Source organism: Patagioenas fasciata, chromosome 5, assembly GCF_037038585.1.
Source record: "Patagioenas fasciata isolate bPatFas1 chromosome 5, bPatFas1.hap1, whole genome shotgun sequence".
In the NCBI taxonomy this organism is placed as follows: domain Eukaryota; kingdom Metazoa; phylum Chordata; class Aves; order Columbiformes; family Columbidae; genus Patagioenas; species Patagioenas fasciata.
This window is the reverse complement of record NC_092524.1, coordinates 57,874,136-57,901,953: the sequence shown is the minus strand read 5'-3', so window position 1 is coordinate 57,901,953 and position 27,818 is coordinate 57,874,136. Positions and strand designations below refer to the sequence as shown.

At 47.2% G+C, this 27,818-nt stretch overlaps 1 protein-coding gene across 2 annotated transcripts in view; it reads left to right on the top strand.

The window, feature by feature from the left end:
• CCDC85C (coiled-coil domain containing 85C) overlaps window positions 1-27,818 on the top strand; it is a 117,248-nt gene that overhangs the window by 41,968 nt on the left and 47,462 nt on the right. The gene's annotated exons all lie outside the window — the stretch shown is intronic.

The window sequence follows — 27,818 nt, the reverse complement described above, 5'->3', positions numbered from 1 at the left end:
GGAGTGTGGGTTGGTTAACTCCTGTATTAGACTGAGGTTCTGGCCTTCATTCTGTAACTGGGCCAGTTGCACCCAGCTCCGTGTCTATGAATGACTCAGGTTTACTTCTCTCGACAAGGGTTTGCAAAATCTGTCTCTTACCTTTCTGTACCAGATTTTTGCATTTCTTGCAGAGCCAAGACCTGTAAGTGTGGGCAGTGACAGCCACATGTGTGTGGAGCTGCAGTGAGGGAAGGGGATGCTTCCCATGAGGGTGGTCAATAGGGACTGAGATGCTCAAGTCCCATTAGTGCTACTGCCAGCTGGGGATGAGCATTTTGTGGCAGTGAAGGAACAGCGAGAGTCAGACCAAAGGCCAGGAATGGTCAGAAGGTAATTCAGGCTGGAAGGGATCTTAGGAGATCTCTATTCCAACCTGCTGCTCAAAGCAGGGTTGAGCATGAGATCAGAGGAGGTTCCTCAGGCCATTGTTTTGTGAGGTCTGGAAAACCTCGGAGGCTGGAGACTGTGCAGCCTCTCTGGGCAGCCTGTTGCAATGCTGGACTGAAGGAATGAGGAAGCTCCACAAGCCAAAAAGTCTTTTTGTGTCTCTGCTTGTGCATGTGGTAATGTCTAAAGCTGCAGAGGAGAAGGTCACAAGTGGGTTAGGAGAGCTGGAGAGCAAGAGGAGTGGTCCAGCCCCAGCAAATTCAACTGGTTTGTCTGTACACACCCCACACTTTATATTGATAAATGTATTGTTGTATTTCCTTGGCAACACAGTCTGCTATGGCAACAGCTGGCTCCGAGTTTGCAGCCTGTGGGTAAGGGAGAGGAGGTGATGGAGAGCTTGGTGTTGGCCAGCGCAAGGACTGGGGCTGAGCAGCTCTGTTTTCTAGGGTGATAGATATGGCCCATGAGCTCTAGTCGCTGCATGAGACTTCACCACTGCTGCCAAAGTTGCTGGCTGCAGTGGGGCACTTGCCAAGGAAAGGCTTGAGGATGTGGCTTTGGCTTGTGGAATGTCACCACCTCTTAAGCTTCAAATTGATCACCACATGAAAAAGAGGAGCCAGTGTGTGGTTAAGGCACTGGATTGGGCCTCGTGGGCCTGGCGTTGGCTGCAGACTTCTTGTGTGACCTTAGGCAAGTCACTTAGTTTCTCTGTATCTTGGTTCCCATCTGTGAAATGGGGATAGCAAGGCTTCTTCCATTTACTGTGTCCAACTGAATCATAAGCTCTTTGGGCAGTGGTGACTTTCCTGGCTATTGCAAGATGAGGCTTCAGACTGTGCTGTGGGTTGTCTGGATACTGGTGTCATATCCATCTCCAAGGCCAACATGCTCGGGTAGACCACTGCTTTAAAAGTAAGGAAGATTGCCTCAGGAGCCAGGAGGACACATTTCCTAAATCTTGCCACCCACTGATGAATTTGAGTGGGCTGAGGTATCGAGTGTCCAGTCCCTTAAACTCAGCATGGTATGGGGAATGTCTCTCCTTCTCTGGTTCTGTGGAAGGAGTCAATTCTCTCTTACCTCTCCTCAGCTTTGCTGTTTGCGTTTTGGGCTTGCAGAGCCTCTTTCCTCCTTGAAGAAGCAGAAAAACCTGCGTTTTTAGGGTCCTGCATGGTAATGGGCGGCTCAGACCTGCCGAGACGGGTTTCAGCATGTCTCTTGGGGGACCTCTTTGGGCTAAATTTGCTGAGCTCAGAGGGCAGAGGGTCTGGTAGGAGGCACTGGAGGTGACTGCATTATGGTCCCCATCTCTCAGAGGTTCGCAAGCTTCTGTGTTCTTGCTCCGTCTTGCACATATTTATTGCTGCTGACCATTTGCAAGAAAAAAAGAGGCATTCTCAAATAATGCTGCTAATACACATATTTTAAAGATTTTTAACGTTGTCTACCCTCTGCCTCACATTCCTTCTCATTGCCTTGCAGAGGAATGGGTGAAGGGTGAGGGGATCACTTGAACCATTTGTGTTCCTGGGGAATATTTACTGGAGCATCTCCCAGATCACTTGCAAAGAAACGCTTCAGCATTCAGATGCTGAGCTGGTACAAAGCTCCTTTAGATGAAATATTTGGCAAATCCATTTTCACATCTCTGAAACTGTGGGAAGATTTTTTTAATTGGAAAATCTGGTTCAGTCCCTTCCTAATTTTCAGGAAAGACTGATGGAAGGATTATGACCAACCCTAATTTTGCAAATGAGGTAAGAAGGCAAAACCAGTATAATAAAACCACAGGGTAATATGTCATCTTGTGCCCTTTCTTCACTCACTAGTTGCATACAATTTAGTTGTAATGATGTGTGAACTTTTTTCCAAGTAAATCTTCTTGAATATGTTTTGCCAAAGGAAAGAAATCTCAATAATACCAGATCTCATGATATCTCCCTGCTGTTTGGGGCATGCAAATTATGGGTGAGTTTTTAATGTGTTAAGTTCCCACAAGCCTAAACCAAATCCTTAAGGAGAAGCCAGTGGGAAAGTAATTTCCCCTAGCATTGCAAAGGTGATTTTTTAAAAAAATTATTATTTAATGAACGTCAATATTAGCTAAGATTTCTTTTCTTAGGAACAAAATTCATGAGCTTTCCCATTGCTGCATGGGCATCTTGCCTGAGCGGCAACTGATGGATTGATCCTGCTGCAGCTCAGTTCTCCCAGCATTTTTGTATCGATGTATTTGAACTGACTTCTTGACGCCGAGCAGATGAAAGCCTGGGTGACCATGCAGGAGGGTGTGAGGAGCTGCCCCAGGGGCAGTGGAGGGCAGTGGGGCTCAGAGGTGCAGGGCATTGTGCTGATGTGCAGATGAGTGCTGCGAGAGCAGATTTGGCATCTCTCGGGGGCTGCAATGGCAGGGGAGCAACCTTGCTGTCGCATCACACCTACCAGCGCTGGAAAAGCCTGACTGGCTCGTCCTGCCTATCTTCCCAGTGCTCATGTCAAATTGGCCTTCTAATGTGCATAGTCTTCCCACGAGGCTGCTTTTCCAAACTGCTGATCCCTGGATCTAGCTGATACCTGCCACTGTTGTTGTTTTCTTGGTTTCCAAGTGCTGGATCCCTTTGCAACCTAGAAGGTAGGCACGAAGTGTTTGCCCAGTGTCTTTTTTCCCAGGTAAACATCGCTTTAGATGCTGCGGCTGGATTATGCAATGCAGATAGGTGGGGACGGTCTTTTTTCTGCTGGTGGTAGAAAGGGAAAGTTGTTTTGCTAAGATAAAAGTGGGATTTTCTCTAATATTTTGGTGCACAATATAAAATCCCGTTATCAACTGTGTTATCCTTGGCAGGTGGGGACAGCTGGAGCTCTGCTTTTGGGGGAAGAGGCAGTGGGTGAATCAAAGTTTTGGGAGTGCATAATTTTTGACGAGGATTTTGAACAGTTCCCTGTTCTCCAGGGGAAGGGGGGAGAGGGGTGGGCTTTGTGTGCACCTGGGGTGGCATGTGGAGATGACCTGGGTGCTGGCTGTGCCTGTCCCCAGAGCTGCGAGCCTGCCTGTGCCTCTGGGCCAGCACTGCTCTCCTTTGGCCACTGCTCTGTGTGCCCATCAGCTGAGGTACAGCTCCCACCTGGGTCCTCATACTGTTGCCCTCTGTGGATCTCACCAGGGGTTTGCTGTTGCTGTTGTTGGAGCTCTGCCACTGGCTGCCGGCTGCTTGCGTCTGCACAGCAGACATCTTCCCCAGATGCCAGCAAGGCTGTTAGTGCTAAAATTAGAGCGGCAGGTTGTGGGTCCCCAAGCGCCGATGGCTCTGCTGCCTCGGTGGTACTCGGCATGCTGATGGTCTGAATGAAATAAAACAGTTTGTGCTCTTGTGCAACAGACAGACCAGGGTTTTGGGGGGCAAGAAGGAAGAGGACAGACAGTTGCGTTTTCTGTTTTATATTTGTGCTTTCTTGCCCTTGGTGGTGTCCTTCATGGGCAAAACCACAGACAAGTATAATATGTCTGCGTCATTTTAATATCAGTAATTAGAATTCACAAAAGGTTTTAAAAAGTCAAGGATGACCCAGTAACTGTGGTAAACTCCCTATGACAAACTCTTCAAGGACATTGTATAATGAAGGCCCCATGGCTCCTCTGGTGATTACAGATCCATTAGGTAAATGCACAGTACCTCAACAAGCTGCCAGTCGTTACATGGAAACATAAGAATATTTGTTAAATATTTTGTTATGGTGGTTTTTAAGTTATTGTCACTGAACCTGTTGTTCTGGCATCTGAATATCTGAGATCCACTTAAAAAATGAAGGCAACACTAGTAAAAGCTAAAAACCCCAAAGAGTGAATCTTTACCATTTATCCACTGTCTAAATTAAAAGTAGTTACCAAGAGCAAAAGTATTTGCACTTCATTATACGAGCACTGACTGTTCCAACTGAGGAATCATGAAATTGTGAAGAAAATTCAGTTGAAGGATGAGCCCAACTTGGAATCTGTTAAATAGCGTCTGTCATCTTCCCTTCTTCAGTCAAGCTTTATTAATCTGTCTAAGAGCTCACATTCCCAGGGGCCACCCAGCACTTGCTGTACTGTGGCAGTGACCTGAAGGAAAAGTGTGTTACTTGTGTTATTTTATACAAAAGCTGAAACTAAATTTTTTACCTAACCAAAACCATCAGTGAAAACAGCAGCTGGAGTGCTAGAGAATCCTAAGAGGCACTTTTATCCATCATCTCCATCCTGGACATGCCCATCTCTGCATGTGATCGCCTTTATCCAAAAGACCCATTACCCATTCATAGGGGCATAGCTCATCTGGTAGTAATGAGACATGGGTATTCAAGTTGGTGAGATTCATCCCTGAGGTAATTTCAGTGACTTCAGTAGAATTTAACCAGGACTGAATTTGCTTCTAAATCTTTATCTTTGCAAATTGATTTGGGTGGAATCTACTTTTAATTATGCCTTACCTAATAATACCAGATTTACTATCACAAGGGAGGAATGCTCTAATATCCAAAATAAGCACAGTGAATATGGCCATCCCCTTAGATGAATGTTGCCTTCATGCTGTGTGTGACATGTGGTTATGGTGTATATATATATATATATATATATGCAAAATACACTAGTATTAAAGGATGCATGAGATCAGAAGGGACCCTTGGGATTGGTGAGTGGTCTTGTACCATAGTGAGTGCTCCCACTTGATGCCTTCTAAAATTTTTGCTTCTACTGCTCGTATTGCAAGGCTGTTCCTGAATCTCATACCTCATTTTCCTAATTTCTAACCTAAACATCTTCAAATCTAGTCTATGTTCATATTGTCCTCCCTTTCAGCTGCTGAACATTTTGTTTTCCCTGACATCTTGTTGCCCAAGGCAAATGCTGCTTGTGTCCTGAAGGAACACAAATCTGTTGGTGTGAATCCTGAGTTTTGGTATCATTATGTCCCTTTTATCCTAATAACAGCATGTAACCTCATGATATATACTAGGGATGTCATAGGCAGCCATGCAAAATGACTCTTAACTGTTCAGCTCCCACCTGGGAACCTGGCTAGCGCAGCACTCTGGAAGAAGACCTATAGGAGTACAGTCAAAGGCACCTTAAAATTCCTGGTTGGTTCTTACAATTACAGAGAAACATGTTTGAGGCAATCTTGGCTCACAAAAAGAGCAATGTAACTCCTCTGGCATGCACTGTGCCACTGTGCCTTGCAACTCCCTGCTCAGCATTTTTACCTGGGGTGCCCTCCCTGGGCTGTTTTAGGTGAAGATGAACATGGGTGCTGAGGAGCACGTGGGTCTTGCTGGGGATATGCAACTATGTGAGTTCTCCACCTCTCCTGTGCTGTGTCCCTGCCCCACTGGCTGTGCCAGGCATATGAGGAACAGTGGGGAGAAGACATCCTGCTGCCTGAACTGTGGGGCTTGGGGATGGGCAAGGAAGACCCTGCTTGTGGCTGTGCTGAAGGCTCGTGCCGCAGAGCTCTTATCCAGCAAAGCAGATGTACGTATGACTGACTCTAGGTGCTGGCTTTTTATCATTCCTTAGGTTACTGAGCTGTTCATCCAGGATGTAATGCTTCCTTACCTCTGCGAGAAGCTTCGCTTAGCTTTATTGATATGTAGTTTATGCACATTTTTTCTCTCAGTGGGAATGACCAGGGCAGAGCTCATGGAGGGGGGTTATATGGCACCACTGGAGCCCAGCAGTGCCACTGTGGTATTCAGAACTTTATCAAGTTGTGTAGGAAGTGCTGTGAGTACTGTGTAGCGTGTTTTCAGTACCAGATTTGTTGGCAGTACCAGATTTGTTATTTCTGTGGAGACAACTGGCTTGCACCCCAGCGTGGCTGGGGTGCTGCCTGGTCTAAACTACTTTTCATTCCACTTAGCTGAATATCCTGAGCTACAGAGGGGAAAAAACAGAGGGGAGCTATTAGCTCTGGTTCAGAGATGAAGCACTAGGCATGTGGTTTTGCAAGCGGCTGACCCTGTGTTGGGCGGCTGCCAGGGGCCAGTGCAGCTCCCCATGCCCAGCTGCACGTCCCTCCTGCCTCGTACAAGCCCTGGCTGGGGATGCCATGCGTCACCAAGTCATTGTGGGGTGCCGTGGGGTAGCATTGCCCCTTTAGACAGCTGCCTGCGGTTGTATGGGCATGAAAACCTGGGTCTTACCCATCGTTTAGTGGCAAGTTTTTAAGTATAATACCGACTATCCAGCTCCTAGGCTTTGGCTCCCTGCCTCCCCCATACTCCAGTCCTTGCCCTCCTGCCTTCCCTTTTGCAGGATTTCACAGATCCGGGATCCTTAGCCAGCTCTGGTATCTTCTGTGTCCGAAAACAGCATTTTTATGCATTGATGGTATAAGTAGAAATGAGAAACCTTTCTGTTTATGTGATACCCCTTTAATGCATTTTGCTTGAGGAAGCATTTGTTAAAAGGATCGAATAGGGTTAGAGAAGATAAATTTGGACCTCTGGGCATGCTGTAGCTTGATGGGCATGAACCTCTTTCTGTCTCTGCCTCTGTCAGAGACTTACAGAGCCATCATTTCGAAGGCTGGCACCAGCTACTGCAGCACCATCAGCACTCGCTTTTCTACTCCTTCTGGCAAGAAATTTGCTGGGAAGCCATTTGTATTGTTTAACTAATGATGACTTAATAATTGAGAATGGGTATCTGTGCAATGTAGGATTGTGCTTGTCTGAGATCGTGGCACTTACCCTCTGTTTTCTGTGCCCAAGAACACAGCCTTTCTTAAAAAGATACAAATGAAAAATATTTTGCAGGAATCCTTTTCATTACGCCTTTTTGGGAGTGAACCATCCTGAAATGAATTCTCTAAAAGTGCCTATCTCAGCATTTGTTGAGGCAAAACTGGGTGATAGGTAGTTTTGGGGGAGAAGCATAGAAGCTCTGGAGGTCCATGTCTCTTCTGGGACGTTCACTCTTGTGCACTTATCAGGGGGTTCTGTCCCAATGCTGTGTGACAGCCAGATCTACAGCATCTTCCTCTCCACACCTTCCTCGTTCCCTCCCTTGTGTATGGAGGCAGGAGGGTTATACTCTGTCCCCTCACATGGGGTCTGGAACAGGGACAAAGGGATACATATTTCCATGATTTTGGGGCTGTCAAAGGCTTGGCTCCTCGTAGCAGTCGAGGGTGGCTGGAGGATCCCTGGGCTCTGATGGTGAAGGGCAGCTGGGCTTTTGCAACTGTAGTCCTGTGCAGTCCTGTCCTGGTTGCTGCAAGGGGAGCAGCAGCCCACAGCCCAGGCAACCTGTGCTGGCTATAGTCCAAAAAGCTATTTGGGGTGTCCTGGGCAGCTCTGTATGGCAGAGCAGCCTGGTGGAGCACCCCAAAATAGTACTAATCCACTCTGTGGCATGTGCAGCTGATTGGGCAGAGCTCACCAGGAATCAAGCTTTTGCCTTGTGTGTACCATTTTTGAGCATCACATGATGGCTCGCATGTTGCTCTCTTTGGCCTGGGTGTCCTGCTGGGTACTCATGAAGCCTCCAAGGTCTGAAAGGTCTCTGATTAATTTAATACTCTTAATTTTTTTTTTGTAAACTGATTTTACCCAGTTGCAGTCTTACTCTTTTCTCCCCATTGCCTTTCAGGACAGTTCCTGCTTCCTTCCTAAAGAAACCATTAGCTTGCATGCTCCAAACCAAAATGTTAGCTCAGCTGTAACAGATGGATGGATATGGGTATCATGTGGCAACTTAATGAATAATATCTATCACCTAATTTCCCAAAAGTTGGCATGTAATGAGGCTGGTGCCATGATTATTACCTCTGTAAATCATGACTTTAAGATGATGACAATCCCTCCTGCCTCAAGGATACAGGACAGCCAGACAATGATGTACATTTAATTGCTGTGTGAGTGAGGCAATGTGTTCGAGAGCATGCCATTGCCTCTAAATTATCTCCTGTAGAACAGACGCTAGAGGAGATTAGTGCAGATTGGAGGGGAGAGAGGGCCCTGCCATCCCACAAGGTACTGTGTATATATGTGTGTTTTTCACTTGAGCCAGCCAGTGATGGTGGTGTGAACTGGCTGGGGTGGGATGGAGGTGTGACTCCCAGGTTTGCCTTCTCCGTCTCTTCCCAGGACTGAAGATGCAGGGGATAGAGAGGGTGTCACTCACAGCTGCAGGAAAAGCTGCTTTTGTTTTTCTGATGAGTGTTTGTGGTGAATACCTCTGTGGACAGAGGACTGTGACCTCCCAAACAGTGGTCTTGGCTTGGTGGGTGAAAGATGTAAAACCTCTGCCCAAACCTCCTCCCACTGCAGGAAATCTCTGTGTCTGTTTTCTTCCTGCCACAAACCATAAAGCGGAGCTGATGGCCACGTTGTGGACTCTCAGCTTGCTCGCGTGGCTGCTTTCTAACCAAGGGAGACATCCCTGCTTGCAGGGCCTTCCAAGACCATGTCGTTCTTTATCAATTCATTGAATAACCACTCCTAGTAGAGTTATTACTGTGCTGGGCTTTTAAGATGTCTTTCACTAGGTGCTATGCTATGGCAGTTGACAAGGATGTGGCTGGATTGTGGATGAATCAGATATTGCAGTTGACCCTTGGAAAGCACCTACTGCCAGCCTGCCTGCACTGCTGTTTTTTGCTGTGTTGCGCCCCTTGCTTGAGTACTTCTTTGTGTTTAATTTTTCTTTTCCTTTTCGTTCTGCCTTTATCTCCCTGGTGTGCTGGTCAGTATGGTTACAAGCTGGCTGGTTGTGAGGCAGAGCAATGGACATGCTGCTGCTCTGGTCCACTTCGGTGCTTCTGAGCCATGTAGTGGCTGGTTTGGGTCAGACCTAAGATCTCCCTGGCCTGATGTCTTGTCTCCAGCAGTGGCCAAGGAAATGAAAACCAGGGCAGTGTGATGCTCATGTACCATGACATGTTTCCCTACAATACTTGCCCCGCTATCAGCGATTTGCAGCTCGAGGACTTCCCAAGCCAGAAGTGTTACCCTCAGGTTTGGTGGCCCCTATGCAGCCACCATCAGCAGCATCACAATTGCTTCCAGTTCTTGCAGCATAGCCCCCAAACCAGATGCTTACCTGGTTTGCACGGAGATGGCTGTAAAACCAGTAATACTCCAGCTGCCTGGATAATGGGAGCAACAGGCCAGTTGCAAAACCACCCAGTCCTCTGATGTGTGGGATGGGACTGCTCAGCTGCATATTGCAGGGGAGCCACCAAGATGCTGGAACAGGAGACGCACGATGCCAGTGGGACCCCCACGTGTGCAGTAGGACAGCATGACTGAATTAACTTCTTGTCCCTCTCTCATGTTGGCTCCCACAGTGGTGACCAGTGTCACCCTCCCTGGCCCTGCTGGCTCTGGCCTGCAGGGCTCCCAGCTGGAGATGCAGGCAGGTTCTGCAGAGGGAAGCTAAGGGTGCAAGCAGCTGCACGAGCACAGAGCCAGAGCGGGCACCTGCAGGTACCTCAGTAAGATCCTTCCTCAGCTCTGCAAGCATCTGCCCTCAGAAACACCCTTGGGTTTGCTATTCTCTGAGGGCATTTGTAGCTGAAAGGTTGCCTGGAGCATTTCTTTGTTTTCCTTCCCCCCAGGTAAGGAAACACCATCCTAGCAATGCTTTGCAATGCCAGAAGATGTTCCCATACCTGCTGGAAAGCTCCTATCTGCTAAAGTAGTGGTGGCACTGCCAATTGATTTCCCAAAGTAACCTGGGTTTCTTCTCTTTAATTCTCCATGGTGCATAGGCTGCTGTTGGACTGAGCCTGTGTTGAGCCGTTTTGTCACTAAAGACATTGTAGTACTTATGGCATTAGCAGTTATACAAGCTGGCTGTCTCTGAGGGAGCTTTGCCCTGGTGTGATGCTCCTTTAGGGTTAGGTAAGAGCCAGCAGCAGAGCAGGAGGAGGTGAAAAAAACCTCCACATCTGTAGTCGAGAGACTTATTTGAACTTAACACACCCGGCAGGAAAACCCGGATTTCGGAGTTTTCATGTGTTCTCTCTGGCTCCGCAGATTAGAGGGGGACCGTGGGAAAGCTGCCAGGGCCTGGAGATCAATCCAGCCTTTGTAAATCCTTTCATCTGACTGGCAGCTTCATACAATTGAGTATTACCCAGTTTATTATTGTTGGATGATTGAATTCCTGTTGGTCAACACAAATAGTGCTGCGCAGGCTGTGTGTTCATGGGATGGAAATTGGCATTGCAGAGCACTTCCTAGAGAAAGGCAGGAATGACCTGTCATTTAAAACTGCATTCAGGGGACATTTGGTGGCAGGGGGGGAAAGGACAAATCCCTCCATGCAAGTGACTTCCCAAGCATTTCTCATGTGCTTGAAGAGGCTGAGCCCGCAGGAAGCGAGTGCGGGGGTCGGGTCCCCGCTTTTCTGGCAGTGAAGGCAAGCCACCTTGGTGGGGATGTGCTTACCAAGCCCCTGTGTCTGTAGGGCTGGGGAGATGTGGTGTGGGATGGACCCAGCATGTAAAGCCAGGATTAAAGGGATGAAATTAGGCAAAGGAGAAAGTCCTCAGGAAATGTTTCCTCAAGGTGAGAACTATTAGGCTGTGGCACATTTTCTTGAGGGAAGCGATGGGCACTTACTTACTCAGGTCGTGTTAAAAAAAGAACATGAGGAAAACCTGGCTTTTGGGAGGAGATGGGTGATATCAGCGGCTTTAGAGGTCTCTGGGGGCACATGACACCCCTAGGAGCAGTGCATTTCTGGAAGGGATGGAGGGTGCTGCAAGTGGGACATGTGCCCCTCTGCAGGCCAGGGTCTTCAGCTGAGATTTGAACTCAGGGGAGCTGGGGGCTACTGTCTGCCAAAGCAAAACGTCACTGGTGAGCCCGCAGCAGGGACTTGTCCTGGTGTGAGGCAGGGCTCTGGTAGGCCCTGGAAGAGCACACCCCAGACTTGTTGGTCTTCCGAAATACTCCTTGTAAATACTGCCTGGCTTGCAAGAAGAATGACATAGGACATATCTCTCAAAAATGAGAATAATTGGCAAACAAAATAGTTTGGGAACCTCTGTGTCTGAAACATGTTCATACTTTCATGAGTTGTGTTACCTTGAATGTCCATGTATTTTCCTTCCCCAACCTTGTACCTGAACCAGAGCAAGCCCCTTTATCTTTGGGTGTAATGACTCATTTCCCATCTCCATGTAAATGTGCTCCCCTAGAAAATCAACCCACCTGATTATTTGGGGAGGAGATGGGGGATATCAGCGGCTTATAGGGGTCCTGTGCTTAGTAGTCTTTTTTTTTTTTTTTTTAAATGTATGTAATGAAGAATTATCCTGTGGAAATAAGGTCATCTTCTCTCCTTCTACTACTTCACAGATAGTCCCGAGATGTAGGTGCAGAGGAGCCCCAGGTGACTCTCTGCAATGAGTAGACAGGAGATTCCTGGGGCAACATGTGGTCGGGAAGGAAGATGTTCATATCAGGTCCCTCTCTGCATCCCTTCCCAGTGCCCCAGCCATGATATGTATAACCAGAACGGACTCATGGATGTGATGCCATGGAGCGAGCAGGGGTCCATGCCCGCGGCTCACTGCTGAGAGCCCACTTTCAGGCTGAAATGCAGAATATGCATTTGAAAGCCAACATGCAGAGGTGGGTCCTGCAGGTGCTCACCTGCTGCTGGAGCGGCGAGCCCTGGAGGCAGGTTTGGAAACCCAAAGCAACACATGTTAACCGGCCCTGTGGGGAGCGGTCAACTGCCAGTCCAAAGGCCTTGAGTGAGAGGTAATAAACCTGTTAATAAATAACAAGCAAAGCTGGCTGTGTTGCATACTTTTAACTTCTGAATGTAACCTTAGGGAAACAGCATAAAAGTTTGCACAGTCCTTTTGCAAAGCCATAGTGAGCTGATCCCACAAGCTGAGAGAGTGAAGTTCTCCTCTGATCGCCTGGTCTCTGAATCCTTGTGGGATTGATTTTATTATCCCCAGGGGCCAAATGCCTGGGCTCTCCTTGGCTGCCCAGACAAGGCGATGGCACAGTTCTCTGTAGGAATGAGCTTTGCTCTGATCACTAAGGTGCTCGTCCCATGGGATACTCTCAGCCACCTCCCCTCACAGCAGGCTCTGCTCAGCATCCCCTCGAAAGGGCTGGTGATGGCAAGGAGTGGCTTTGTAGAGTGCTTCCTAAATCTCCTGTCTGAGGGTGGTAGCATGGACGAGAGGGAATCACAGTTATCAGAGAGATTAATCTGAGGATTGATTTGATATTTCAAAATTATTTATCCTATCTTCATTGTAGTAATGTACTATTAATTTATTTTAAAATAGGTTTTGTTTCCTATTGTCTCATTATTTCAACACAGGCCAGTGATACATTGTAATCTGCTCCTCTATCTTGTTTCTACTCCCTTTAGACATTGTGCTGTTAGGAAATGCTTAAGTATTGTCTTGTCTTTCTTTCCAAGCATTAATTATACGTTTACTGTATTCAGATTCTTAAGCCATGACTTTTGTCACTCGCTTAGGTATCTGGAGTCTCTGTTCTGCTTGGTTTTGGAATATAGCATATTTTTGGCTGGCCTACTGCTGTTACCAACTGGCCCTGACAAAGTGCGTGCCGGCTTGGCATAGCCAGCACATTACACTCAACAGCCCTTTTCCTGTTTAATTTCCTTTTGCTGAGTCCCACAGCAGGACAGTGGGTGCAGGCAGCAGGTGGAGCATCACTGCTTTCCAAAACAAGGATTTCCCTCCACCCTTCTTGTGAGGACCTAGGTAATAGTCTCTGCTCCGTTTGTGTAATGTGATGGCATGAAGGGGCTCCTCTGTGACTCTGTGACCCAGTTTGGTTTTTTTTGTTGTTGTTGTTGAATTTTATCTCAGGTGAAAGCTGTCAGGGATTGGATTCCTGCCATCTTCCAGCTTGGCACTGAAGTACAGTGGATTAACTGTACATACTTTATCATTTTTATGCGTGGCTGTTTTTCCTGTCTGTACTGAGTCCTTAAAGGTGTTTGGGAAGAAATTCACCTTCCTCCCACGGTCGCACTGCCATTGGAATGTGTTTATCAAAAGTGAGTTAAATCACTAGGAAATTGCAGCACATAATGTTTAACTATGGTCTGCAGTAAGAGAGCTTGAGGCTCAGTGTTTTTCTGCTGCTGGGTGGAAAAGAAGAACTGGTCAAGGAAGAGAGAAAAACCACTTCAGAAAACAACACAAAGCAGAGGGGACCAGGTGGAGAGGAATGGGGTCCCCTCGGTGCTCTGGCCTGCGGCAGACCTTTGCTTCCCGAATCATGGGCTCTCTGGGGGAGACTAGCACATTAAACCAGCTAATTGCAAAATACACATAGATCCAAAACTGAGCTATGGGTAGATGCTGGGACCTGTGCTGATTTCCATCCTACCTGGTAGGAGCCACTGGCTCTAGAATCACAGTTATTTTTGGCAAATAGGACTGGGCACGGAGTTTCTGCCTGCAATTTAGCAGAACTCCATATCCTTGGCCATAGAAATTTGTGTGTCTTCGACACAGAAGCAGACAATCCCCAACTCCAGAAGAGCTTAGTGTGCAGGGATTTAGACATTCCCTGGCGATTGCCTTAAGCCATGGGCTTGCGGCTGTTTTAGGCTTTCTCCCCTTCTCTCTCTGAGGCTCTGACCAGAATTTTCATCCTGAGCTAGATATTGCATGAAATAGGATACCTGTGTTAAAAATGCTTTCTTGATAAATCAGCGTTTTGCTATGAAAAACTGCTTTACCTAAAAATTCCCAGCCAGCCCCCATCCCAGGTAGTGTAGCAAGAGTGGATAACACCATGAAATTGTGCATCTAGGGCAAGAACCCTCCCCTGCCAGCCCCAGGTGTGGGAATGAGGTTTGTTACCATCCTGCCCGGTGCATAAACAGCAGCCATAAGTGGATAAATGCTTTCTGCTGGAAGAAGACCAGCAATTTTTAAAAACTTTGCACTTTTTTATGCTCAGAGCAGGGAGGTGGTTCAGCCAGTGTGGGGGCTAAGAATGGGGTGTAGAGCTGCCTGGATCGAGGCGGGGGGGGGATAATGAATTCCTGGGCACATGGAGACTGTTCAGCGAGTGTTGGGCTCTGACGGGCCCCTGGCTGGAAGGACTTTGATCTGACTCCAGCCTTTTCCCACCGAGGCATCGCTTTTGAATGCGTTCCTGCTCTCAGCCTTGCCCTGGGCAGCAGACAAAGGCGAGGGGAGTGGGGAAGAAGGAAGGGGGGCTGTTTACCCTCATTGGGAATGGTTGAGCGGCCCGAGTCAATAGAACCTATTTTTCATTAACCTAATCATTAGTTTTTTCTCTCTGCCAATTAAATTTTTCCTGTCAGTACTCAGAAGGACATCGTTTCCATTTTTCAGTTTAGTTTTGTTGTGTTGTTGTTTGTTTTTTGTTTTTTTTTTTTTTAATAGTGGGCTCTCTGAATGTGGTTGGGGGTATCTGAGGAGTGGAAATTAAAGTTTCATTTCTCTCTGGATGGAAGAGGTCTTTGAGTTTTAATTATCACACAGCTTGGACTCCTGACGGTTGAGGACCGCATTGGAAAGGCTGATTTTCATTGTGTGGAGTGGATAATTATGCAGCCCTCTCCTGGGCTCACTGCGTTTATTGTCCAGAAGAATCTTCCCAAGCAAAAGGGGGGAGTAGATTTACAACCTGAAATGCATTTTCAGTGCCTGCAAAAGTTTCAACTTGATGTTTGCAAAGAAAGGCTTTTGCAAATGTTTGAGATCTTCACATTTACCCTTTTAACAAAAAAAGCCCATCAGTTAATCTGGTAATCTGCCTTTCCACCCACAGGTTGCTTAGGAAATAGTTTTGTAAACTCAAGAGAACCCTTCTGCAGCTGGACTGCTTTGTGCTATCAGTTTCTAAGCAGGATTCCTTCAAAGGCAGTGGGAATTTCTGCATAAAATCTACCAGCCCATTTGTATCTACAATGTTGGATATAAGATTTACAGCCATCTGCAAATTGTCTGTGCTTCTTACCTAGGAAGTAATGTTAATCTGTTCAGGAGAAAAAGTTGAACAAACCTAAAATTTGAAAGCAAAACTTATTCACAACTGTTGTGTTTCACAAGGCTTTGAGTTAACCTGCGGTGTTTCCCACAGGCTTTTGAACCATCGATGGTTAGAAGGTTGCCATAAAAATGGAGACACTTCAGCAAAGGTCTTGTCAAATATGGTGAAACTTTTGCAACACAATAACCCTGCCAAATCTTTTGAGGGTGGGATTGAAGCTGTATGTGTTTGAGTGGGTTCTGATTTGAGGGCAAATGTCTTGCGCAGCTTTGGTCAGTGTGATGAGTTCAAAGAGAAAAATACCAATTGTGGATGCTCGCTGTTTCTCCTTGCTGAGAGGTGAAGCAGCAATAGTGCAAAATGGAAACCAGGAAACAGATTGTGGGATACACTTGCACTTGAAATGAGTGGATTTGCAAGAGTAACTAACAGAATAGTTTGGTATGCAAATGTTTCAGATCAGCCTCTTTTTTTAGAGCTTTCTGGTGATAAAGGGGTCTGAACCCAACTTGACTTTTGTTTGCAATTCTTTTTTGTTTCACTAGTTGAAACTCCAGAGTCTTTGGGCTTCTGATAGTTACCTTCCTATCTTGGAAGACCATGTCGTTGTTTTGGGAAGGGCAGCAGCTTATTATGGATGTTTCTGGAATATTAAAATAGCTTAGGACAACCTGGTGTCCATTCCCCACATACTCATTTTTCAGATTAGCACCTTTGTACTCTCTCTTGTGCTGCCTTAAGACTTGTAGACATGGCGACAGCTGTCTCTGTAGGCCTCTCCACCCCCTTCCTCCGTCATGGCGCTTACGAGCCTTGACCGCAGTTGGGCTGTCAGTGCTGCTGAGGCTGTTTCCTCACCCACATGGTTTCTTGGCATTCTCCAGCTTGTCTACATTCACTGAGCTCCTCTTTTTTAAGCTCTTTTGGCTAGTAACCATATGTTGTTACTATAGTCATACCGAGCCTCATGCATGTTGACCTTCTGTGATTTAGGACTGTGAATTTCTGTGGAAAAGCTGGAAACGATAACTCTTAAAGATAAGAACTCTTTTTTTTGTTTGTTTGTGGGGACTGCTAACTCTTGGTATCCTTGGCTGTATTTTAAAACAGACAACTGTTTCCAATACAACCTTTTTATTGCAAACATCCCATTATTATCGGGGGGCCCTACAATGTCACTTGTTCTTCTCCATGTGCTCTCACCAGCTCTGCTTTCTTCTTTTGTCAGCCACCATGCAGTGAGGTGAGACTTTCTGCAGGTGATGGAAAACCAGAATGGTTACAGATTACTGAATCTGACATACCAATCAAAGGCTGTTTAGTGATTTCATTTTTGCCTTCAATAATTGTGGTGCTTGCTTTCTGGAATAGCCACAGGTTTTCTCATGCGTTTGTACAGGATAGGCATGGAAAACAGAACCGAAGGGCTCTTGGGGTCACCTAACCCATCCCTTTGCCCCAAGGCAGACTCAGCTCTACCTAAATTACTCCTGACAGATGTTTGTCTAACCTGCCCATGAAAACTGTCATCAATGGCAATTACACCACCTCCCAAGGCAATCTCTTCTAGTCCTTAGATATCCCTGTTATTAGGGAGCTTGCTCTTCCTAGGTGAACACTGAGAACAGTTTATTCTTTACGTCTTTTTGGACAATCATTTCTACATTTGAATCTGTTACTACATGTATGTTTGTTCTTTTCTTTGCCAGGCTAAACAATCTGGGTTCCTTCAAGCTCTCCTGCTAGATTATGCTTTCCACACTCTGATCCTCCTTATTTCTTTCCTGAATTCCTTCCAACTAGTTCGCATGAGTCTTGAAGCGTGATGCCTAAAGCTGGACACAGATCCCTATTCAAGATCTTTAGCAGTGCTGATGAAGGAGGATTATTTCCCCTGTTTACATACAGGGCTTTTGTTTCTGCATCGTGATACGACCCCACATGCTGCTTTTGCCCCAGCGTGACACTGATTTGTGCCCAGTTTATGAATTGCAATAGCCCCCAAGATCCTTTTTCAGAGAACTGATGGGTATGAGGAATCGAAGGATGCTGCCACAGAAGTTTAGGTTGGCCTTGGCAAAGGCTTTGAGTGTAGCACACTGCTGGTGGGATGGGCTTAGCCTTTGGTTGGTGTTGTAGAGACCGTGACAACAGCTACCACAGTGATAGCCAAAGTCAGATGGAAAGGGTTGATTGGAGGTGGGAGGGAAGAATTAAACAGGTGGATTGTTGATACAGGTGGAAACAAGCCTGTCACCTTGGCTTCAGGGATTTTCCCCTGGGACTGTGCCCTCTTCGCAGCTTCTAGAGGCTGAAGCATTTTTTGAGGTGCTCAAAAGGAGGAGGCTACTCTTTCCAAAGCATCCACACCATCCCAAATGTTTTGAGTTGTTTGTAGCTGGTGAAAAGCCACTAATCGGCTTCAGGGCTTTTTTTGACCGGGTCACGTGACCATGCTACCAAGATTAAAGCAGCACGAGGAAGGAAAAGAGGCTTAAACAGCTGAGGGTGCCTGGCAGGTCATTTTAACCTTTTCATAATCATTAAAGCTGCAGAATCCCATTAGCGGTGAGTGACTTGCAGCTCTGCTCCCAAACAAGCGTGGGTGACACAACTTTCTGTTCACCTCTGTCTTCGCCCAAGGGAGAGTCTGGCACAACTGGATCGTAGGGTCCAATCTTCAAGGGAAGAGTCTGGCCATTCCTTCCTGCACATCAACAAGTCCGTCAAACCAACAACGAGCAATCCACAGGTCTATCAAAAGTGGAGGATTTATCTCTCTGTATCTAAAATTAGACTCTTATGGAAGGTCCTGCTTAGGCCATACTGTGGTAGATCAGCCCTTGTCCATCTGTGGCAAGAGCAGAGAGGTACAGAATAAGGAGGATTATGATGATCTCCTAATTCACTGCCTTGGCACTGGTCAACAGGCCATGGCTTTACTCTGCTGGGATGGGTAACAGTGGAAGATCCTGCAATGCTGCAGTACAGCTCTGACATGGGAAGCAAAGCCTTTTGGATGGAGCTACGTTAATGAAGGCATGAGGTGAAGAGCCTCTGGTTTGTTGGTGTTACTCATCTCTTCCTCTCTTGCAAGTTTTCATGACCACAGCATCACATCCAGTAGTCAGTTTGATCTCCTCCTGTCCTTCCTCCAGCTTCTGCATCTTTTGTTGTCGCCCATCATATCAACCAGTAAGCACTGACAGAGAAATGCTGGTGCCACACTGTCTGGAAGGGATGATCACTCTGATCTGCATACAATTTGAACATTGTTGTGCTTTCTCTGAAGTTGTCCTTTCTGTGTTGAGGCAGTTCTTCACTGAGTATGTCTATGTGGTTGGACAGCAAATGGCTTCTTAAAGAGGCCAAGGAAAACCTGAAATCTGCTGGGTCTCACTGAGCTATGATGGGTGTTGCAGGTATTGCAGCACCAGGAATTGATCCAGAGAGCACCTGCTCCCTCAGACAGTACAGGCTTCCCTGTGTGTGGGGCAGGAACGCTGCAATGCTGTAAATCAGCTTTCCTCTGTTACACGTACACCAGTCAAGACTAGCTGTGCGTGTCTTGAATATTAGTATTTCTATCACTGCACTTACTTGTTGCATGTAGTTACAGTCTGTGCAGGCTTGATTGAAAGCTCAGTCTGAGACTGGACCTCAAGAAAACCTCCACACTGACTGTGCTCAGGCCGATGCCCGCAGATTGTCATTAAATCACAGTTTGTAAAACAAACACAATATTTTCCTCAGTTTTTTTCTTTCAAAATCTCTGGGGGATGGAAAGAAACATTTCTCAATAAACCCTGACAAACAGTAGTTGCAAGTAATGAAGGCTGAGCTGGTCTGCTGTGCAGGCAGCACATTGTGTTGGGAGCTCACCTGAGCAGCCTGGGGAAGGTGTCATCCTCTGCGAGCAGTTTACAGGGAGAGCTGTGGAGAGCCCTGGAGAGCTGTGGGAGCACTGCCTGTCCTATCACATGTCCAACAGCAGAGGAGCAGCCATGGGTTTTGCCCCTTGGGAGAGGGGAAGCTGGTGTCAGACTGCAGGACTGGGAAGTGTTTTACCACCTTCCTGTTAGGAAGGTTTTATGGGTTGAGTGGGTTAGACGTCCTCGGATGCAAGCGACATTAGGAAAAGGTTCTTCACCCAGAGGGTGCTGGAGCACTGGAACAGGCTCCCCAGGGAGGTGTCACAGCCCCAAGCCTGACAGTGTTCAAGAAGAGACTGGACACATGGTGTGAACTGTGGGGTTGTCCTATGCAGGAACAGGAGTTGGACTCGATGATCCTTGTGTGTCCCTTCCAACTCAGGATATTCTATGATTCTATGGTCTCCAGTGGTTCCTCCTGTGCCATGCCATGATGGAAGGACAGCCCCTGCGAAGATTGTAATATAAAGGTCACCCAAGCAAGGAAGGAGAAACTGGTGGCATTTCCAATGGGATGAAGGAGCTCTCTCCCAGCTGCATTGCCGTACAAGGGCACACACATGCACACGCTGCTCCTTCCCTATCAGCCGCTTCCTAATGAAATCCCGATAAGATATCAGGAGCTCTTGAGCTCCTGTTGACAGCTGTTGCAGGCAGATGTTTTGCTGTGCGCAGAGATGATGTCATGGCTGGAAGCTGCAGTAGTGAGCTGTAAAAACCAAAGCCAGGAGAGACCTTATCAGACTGTTACAGACCAACTTGAGGCTGCTAAGCTCCCTGACAGGCCTAATGATCTGGAACTGAGTTGGGAATGTGTGGTCTTGAAAAACTTCAGAGCTTGTAGTTACAGGCTTGCTATGAAATGTTAATTAAATAGCTGCCGTGGCATACTTCCCATCCTGCCGGAACAGCTCTTTGCAGCAGCACAGCTGTGTCACCAGTGTGTAACCACCAGCTTGTGAGAGCTTAAAAACCAAATGTATTAGTCTGAGACTGGATTTCCTTGTTATTTGTGATTGGGCTGACAATACACTTCTCTGCTGTTTTGACTGGTGTTTAAATACCTATTCTATACCCGAGCTCAAGGCGATCCTGCACCTTGAAAATGAGGCCTGTTTCTACCAGTCTTATTCAGACATGTTATCATGGGTGACTTTAGGTGCTCCAGATGGACCCTTTATTTATTTATTGTAGAATATTGTATATAGAATATATTGTAGAAGCCAGAGAGTTGTGGTCAATGGGACAGAATCTAGTTGGAGGCCTGTATCTAGTGGAGTGCCTCAAGGGTCAGTACTGGGGCCGGTATTATTCAATATATTCATCAATTATTTGGATGAGGGAATAGAGTGCACTATCAGCACGTTTGCTGATGACACCAAGCTGGGAGGAGTGGCTGACACGCCAGAAGGCTGTGCTGCCATCCAACGGGACCTGGACAGGCTAGAGAGCTGGGCGGGGAAAAATTTAATGAAATATAACAAGGGCAAATGTAGAGTCTTGCATCTGGGCAGGAACAACCCCAGGTTCCAGTATAAGTGGGGGAATGATCCATTAGAGAGCAGTGTAGGGGAGAGGGACCTGGGGATCCTGGTGGTCAGCAGGATGACCATGAGCCAGCACTGTGCCCTTGTGGCCAGGAAGGCCAATGGCATCCTGGGGTGTATTAGAAGAGGGGTGGTTAGTAGGTCAAGAAAGGTTCTCCTTGTCCTCTGCCCTGTTGAGACCACATCTGGAATATTGTGTCCAGTTCTGGGCCCCTCAGTTCAAGAAGGACAGGGAACTGCTGGAGAGGGTCCAGCGAAGGGCAACGAAGATGATGAAGGGAGTGGAGCATCTCCCATGTGAGGAAAGGCTGAGGGATCTGCCTCTCTTTAGCCTGGAGGAGACTGAGGGGTAACCTCATTAATGTTTACAAATATATAAAGGGTGAGTGTCACGAGGATGGAGCAAGGCTCTTCTTGGTGACAACCAATGATAGGACAAGGGGCAATGGGTACAAACTGGAACACAAGAGGTTTCACTTAAATTTGAGAAGAAACTTCTTCTCAGTGAGGGTGACAGAGCACTGGAACAGGCTGCCCAGGGGGGTTGTGGGGTCTCCTTCTCTGGAGACATTCAAAACCCGCCTGGACACATTCCTGTGTAACCTCATCTAGGTGTTCCTGCTCCAGCAGCGGGATTGGACTGATGATCTTTTGATGTCCCTTCCAATCCCTAACATTCTGTGATTCTGTAATAGTCTAAGGCAGTGTCTATTCAGAAGCAGTGTGCTGCAGCACCTTGACTGTGGAGATCATCAATATTTAGCCTTAGTTTTGTTTCTGTAAGTGCCCTCGTGCCACCTCGTTAATGCTGCCTGGCTGAGTGCAGAGAAAACTGTTCCCGACACAACCCACAGTTAATGAGGTGGTGGAACAAGAGGTAGAGCAGGTTGGTATGGTTTGCTTGCAGAATTTCTTGCAAAGCTGCAGAAGGCTGGGAGCCTCTGTCTACCATAGACCTTGTTCTTGCATATTCTCTTACCACATCCCAAGGGAGAACTCAGCTTGTGCCCAAGTTCCTATTGGAGAGGCCTGGGGATTTGGGTTAGCAGAGTATGCTATTTTGGACCTCAGAGAAGAGAAGGAGGGTTTAGGTTGGTGAGCTTTCTCACCTTACTGCTGGAATACTTCATTTGGCTTTTACCTGCCCTTTATCTGCAGATCTGTCCTCCCAACCACTTGCATGCTTTCACAGCTGCATTTGGTAACATTTTCAGCAGGGACTCACTGGGTTGCAGCCTGAGTGCCAGGCTGGAGAGCTGCCTTTATTCAGTGGGGACAAGGGCTAATGTGGGGACAGGGGCCAAGTCCCTCAGACACCAGCAGCATCCTCCAGGTGCTGGAAGAACTGACTTCTCTCTGAGTCTGTGTTGGCAGTAGCTGCAGAGCTGAGCCTCATGAAGGTGAACCGAGGAGTGTACTCTGAAAGCCCTGGTGCTGCCGGAGCAGAGGGCAGCAGTAACTCCATGGTGGCTTTGTGGTGTCCCTGCTCACATTTGAGCCATTAGCTGAGTTAAGCCAAAACAGGACATTGGCGATGGGGTTTGCTAGTAAGAATAGAAAGATAGAAGCTGCCTAGGAAAAAGCAAGGGCAGTGAGTTTGTGCACCTCCCTCAATAATTTCCTTTAATGACAAATTTATAAAGAGACGTGAGTTTCATCTGCTTCCCAGATGCTCCAAAAGAACCCTGTTGCCTTAATAAATCAACTTCTTTACGAGATGTAACCACTGGTCCATTTTTCAGCCCTCTTGTCTGTGTCAAGAAGCAAAACTAGCAGAGCAATACAAATCTGAAATATGGTGCGGAAGAGCAGAGGTGTGATAACAAAACTGCCGACAAACAGCGAAATGTTTTATTTAGCACAGGTGAAGGCTTTTTTATGTGATAATCTTTGATGGAAGAGGAGGACGTGAAAATGTCAGCATCCCATCACGCGAAGGGGAATAAGGTAGCTGGCTGCAAGGCGCAAACCTTGCCCAGAGCATTTTTCCTTCCTGCATCTTTCCTACTTGAGTTTGAATTTGGTAGAATCCCTTTAGGGATGCTGCTTTTTATGAAGAGAGGAAGAGCCTCTTTTGCAGGACATTGACAAAATGTAGCTGTGCTTTACCATCTGAAATCATGCTCAGTAAAAGTAGCTCCTGGGGAGAAAAATGCAGTGGGAGGCAGCGGCTGTCCACTGGGACATCTCTGTGGCCCACGTGGGGCACCCCAGTCCTGACCTGCCAGCCAGCACCCCAACCAGACACCACATAAACCCCTCTTTGTAGCAGACATCGAAAAGACAACTCAAACCCCAGTGGGATGCCATGGAAGATGACTAAGCCACCTCTCTTGGCTCAAGTCTGCTTGTGCCGGGTTGTTTTGTGTCACCCAGGCTGGACGTAGGGACCGTCCCGCTGCGAGTGAGTCCCATCAGAGGGCTCTCAACACCTTCCTCCTCTCATGGACGCCTACAGTAATCTTTTCTTGCATTTCTGCCGTGAACCACCCTAAGTAAAGGGATTGCATTTTTTCCTTATATTCATTTAAGCGCTAAGGCCTCAGTATAAAAAGGTCTTAAATAAAAATGTCTTGATCCCAACCATGTAGTTACCACAGAACACTCTGCACACTTGTGGTTTGGAGAAATGACATACAAGGAAATAAAAACATTTCCTTTGCTACTGTCAAAATAAATGTCTGATTCACCTTTTTTACCTCTCTGACAGATTTCTCTGAAATCTCAGATGAGAACCAGAAAGGCTTCAGTGTCTCCAAGTGTCTTTTAAAATTACACTGTTCTGTGCACTGCAGGTTGAAAGATTGTTTTGGTTGTTACAACAGTTTCTAATTTATGTTTTAAAAGAGCTTCAGGAGCCAGGCAGTTCCCTGCTCTCTCAGAGGCCATTGAGTTAAACAAGGTAGAGTGATTTGTCTTGCCTCAATTTAACTGTAATGAGTATTAAGTGGTTTATCTATGTGGGGAAAAGTTACTCAGCTAGATTACATCCAAGTTGAATTGCACCACATTCCAGATGAAGTATATTTTTTAAGACACTAAATCTTGAGGAGAGTGGATAATAACAGTAATGCTCCTTTTTGGACTGGCAGTGCAACTCTTCTACCTCTCATTAGAGATAGTGTGAGGAGCTATATTCAGTTAGTTTTTAAAAGCTTTGTAAAGAAATGAGACTTCAGGTTTTACGACTCTGTGAACATTTTAGCTTTAAGGGTTTACATTGTATAAGTGAGCATTGGCTGGTGGTGACCGTGGCTTTCATCTGTTTTGTTGTTGTGAGCAGCAGCTTGGCAGGGCATGACACCGGCTCTCTCCCTGACCACATCTTCAGCACCAAGTGTGATGGCTGTGACAGGGAGGGTGTTGGCAGGGAGGTGAGATGTTTTGATGGGAGATTCCTTCTCTCTGATGCCTTCTGGTCCACTAAGGCACCCATTGCTCATGCAGCTGGTGCTTGTGGCCCTGAGGAGTAACTGGAGGAAGATGTTGGCCCCACTGTCATCCCAGGTGGCAATGAGTGCCAGAGCATCCTCCCAAAAAGCTTATCCTTGATCATGTGTCCTAGACCACCATCCTTGTCTGCTTCCCAGATACCATACCTCTCCTTCACTGTGCCGCACTTATGCAGAGACAACTGTTGTGGTTGTCTGGCCAGGGCAGGATGAGGTGTCAGGTCCCCAGCAAGGCACCAGCAGGCGTGGGTGGACTTGAAATCAGTGCCACGAGGTGGTGGCCGGGCGGATGTGCTGGGGGTACACCCCAGCACCCAGGTCTGGCAGCTACTTGTACCACCAAGGAGAGTGCCTTTGGGCTGGTGGAGATGGAACATTCCCCACAGCTGGCGGCAGGCTTTGACAAGGCAATGAGGACCATTCGTTTAATTTCTAATGAAGGGAATAAGAGGGTCTGAGCCATCAGTGATCCAGCTCTGCTGCCTCTCCTGGGTGGGTCAGTGGGGCCATCCTTGCTCCATGGCTCTGGGGGAGGCAGGAGGGGAGGGAAATTTGCTGATAAGAGGAAGGTCAGAGGCAGAAAAATGTTGGGAATGTGTTTTTTGATCTAATGTGGGAGCAACCCAGCCTGGGGTTTCGCTGCTCAGCTCGGCAGTCTTACTGCCTGCTGTCATGAGAGTGATGGGATTTTTTAAACCTGAGATCAAGATGCAAATGACTCATCTGGCACCTACCCCAACACAGGCAGGGCCAGAAGATGGAGGTGGTTCATCTCTGAGGGCACAGAGAGAATGGTGATGACTCTGAGCACTGTTTCTCAGCCTTTGCCTGACACAGATCATCTTCTCCTGACAAAACAGCTCATTTACTTTTTTCCTCTGCATGTTGCTGTGGGGTGTTTTCTGGCTGAGGTCAGACACGGAACATGGTTTGGGGTTGAACATTGGTGTTTGATAAATTCCAGCAAATCTCAGAGTAGGCTTTCAAGACGGGGGCATAGCTGTGGTGTGCACTGGCTCCTGGGGATGCAGGGCTTGCTTTCCCAAGGAGTACCCTTCTTTTTTTGGCAACAGAATTGAAATCAGACACAGGAAATCATTCCCTCTATTTCCTTTTATTTGGCAGCCGTGCTCAGTTCTTTCTGTCACCCAACCAGTCGGTCTTTGTAGCGTTCAGTGCCTGAACACAACAGCTCTGTGTCACCATTCATCTGCTTAACCTTAATTTCCTGTAGCTGTTAGCAGTGCTGGAACCCACAACCAGTACATGTTGAAGAGTTTGCTCATGAGATTCAGGGTGCCAGCCTCCACCACAGGTAACTTCCCACTGTGCTTCAAAACAGAGCTGCTGGAGAGGACCTCCTGCAGTTTCTCTGTCCTCACAGAACTGTGAGCTTTTTAGCATCAAAAATAGTTCCCATAAGCTTCTTTTTTGGTTGCCGTTCTTTGCATGATGTGGTGTGGTGGTCCACAATATAAACAGTAGTGCTGAGAGTACAAAGGCGTGAGGGGTCACTGCATATGCCAGGCTCTCTGCAACTTGGGAAACAGACTTGGACTGCTAGCAGGCAACGGGCTTGGTCAGTGCTGGGGTTCTGTGGAGCCTCTATCTGTTACTGACATCATATCAAGATCTTTTTTAGCATTATCTAGCATTTTTACCCTTGCTTATGCAAGTGTTGCTCTCTGTGCAATTTATGCATGCAGAGACTGTGCTTGGTCCAGAGGCATATCTCTGATTCCCAGGCAGGTGTGGATTGAGCATCTCCTTTGACACTGCTTGGAATCCTTCTTTGAAGCTGCCTTGCATGCACCCATACTTTTGAGATAAAAATCAGGACCTGCTGTATCAGGATCACTGCATTCATGGTTTAGAGGTGCTCAGCTCTTCTGCTCCCCTGGCAGCATGCAGTACCGGTGAAGCTGGAGGGCAGGTGGGCAAGAGCACCTTATCTGACCAGATCTACTGATTGAGGCTGTTGTGTTCAGCACACGAGTGGTGTGGAGTCTCTGGTCGTCTTCAGACAAAGCTGGATAGTGTTCTCGGAACTATTTAGCCAAATGGCTGTTCCTGGACTGGGTTTAGGGGTAAGTTAACTAAGTGTGGTGGCCTGGGGCACAGAGGAAGTCAGACCAAAGGGTCCATGGTTCTCCTGGCTTTGTATTTAAGAATCTCAAACTCATCTCTCACCACACTGGAGGACAGGTTCATTACTAATTCAGCAAGTTGTTCAAGCTGATGCTGAGATCTTGTTGACTTACGCACTGATCTTCTACAGCATTATACTCACCACCATTTGATATGCATGACTAAATTCATGACACTGTTGGCACAAGGCCTTCACGGGGGAGGTGCTGTGGGTTGATCCTATAACCTACTTGGTTTGCCCTCTTCCCCTCTGACCTGGAGACTCCTGCCACGTTGGGGTGATTGCTGTGCAGAGGGAGTTTTTGGTCCCTGCAGCTGAAGATGATGTTGCTGTGAACCTTACCACCATTTAAACTGCTCACTGAACTTACATAGCTTCCTACGGTGTCTTCTTAACCTTTTTCATGAGGGTTCATTTGGACGAGGCACAGTCCAAACAAAAAAGTGAGCATGTTTCCTCTGAGAGTGTTTGTGCTTTAGATGGGCACTTGATTCTGATCTGTCCTGCTGTTCCTTTATGTGCGGTTTGGCACTTGTCTATGGCAGCACTATTTCAAGCATATTCCAGTTTTTCTCTTGAATGGTCAGAACACTCTCAGTGATTAGCTGTAGCTTGAGTTTTGGCTCTTCTGCTAAATTGCCCCCAGAGTGTCCAAGAAATGGCATTCGGGCTTGTGCCAAGTGCGTTCAGCGGCTACTGGCAAAGGCAAAGATAAGCTGTTCAGTGCAGAGCCAGCCCAAACCTCACACGTGTCCATGTGTGCAGTGGTGCAGGCAGCGGTGCAGGCAGCGGTGCAGGCAGCGGTGCAGGCAGCGGTGCAGGCAGTGGTGCAGGCAGCGGTGCAGGCAGCAATGCCTGCTGACCAGGGCAGGGCTGATCCTGACAGGTGCTGGCAATCGGCAATGTGCACTGACCGGCATCAGTGCGGTTGTGTGAATGCCTGGTTCCCCACTGATTCACGTTAAGCAAGGAGTCCTGTCGCTGAGTAGTGGCATTTGCAGTCATGCCCTAATAAATGAAATGAGGTAAAATATAATTCCATTTTGCAGAGCCCTTTTAGCAGTGGGGGAAATGTTTGGGTTTTTTCTTGTGCTTAAACTGCAAAACTTCCTCCTGCTGCAACAAGCCTCTGCTACCATAATGACAACTGGAGGAAGAATTTTGCAAACATCCAGGACGACTGAAGGAACTATTGCAAACCGCTAAGCTAGAATTACAATGAAGAAAATGTTTTCCCAGGCTCTTTTATTCTTTTCCCTGTGAAATTTGCAAATGT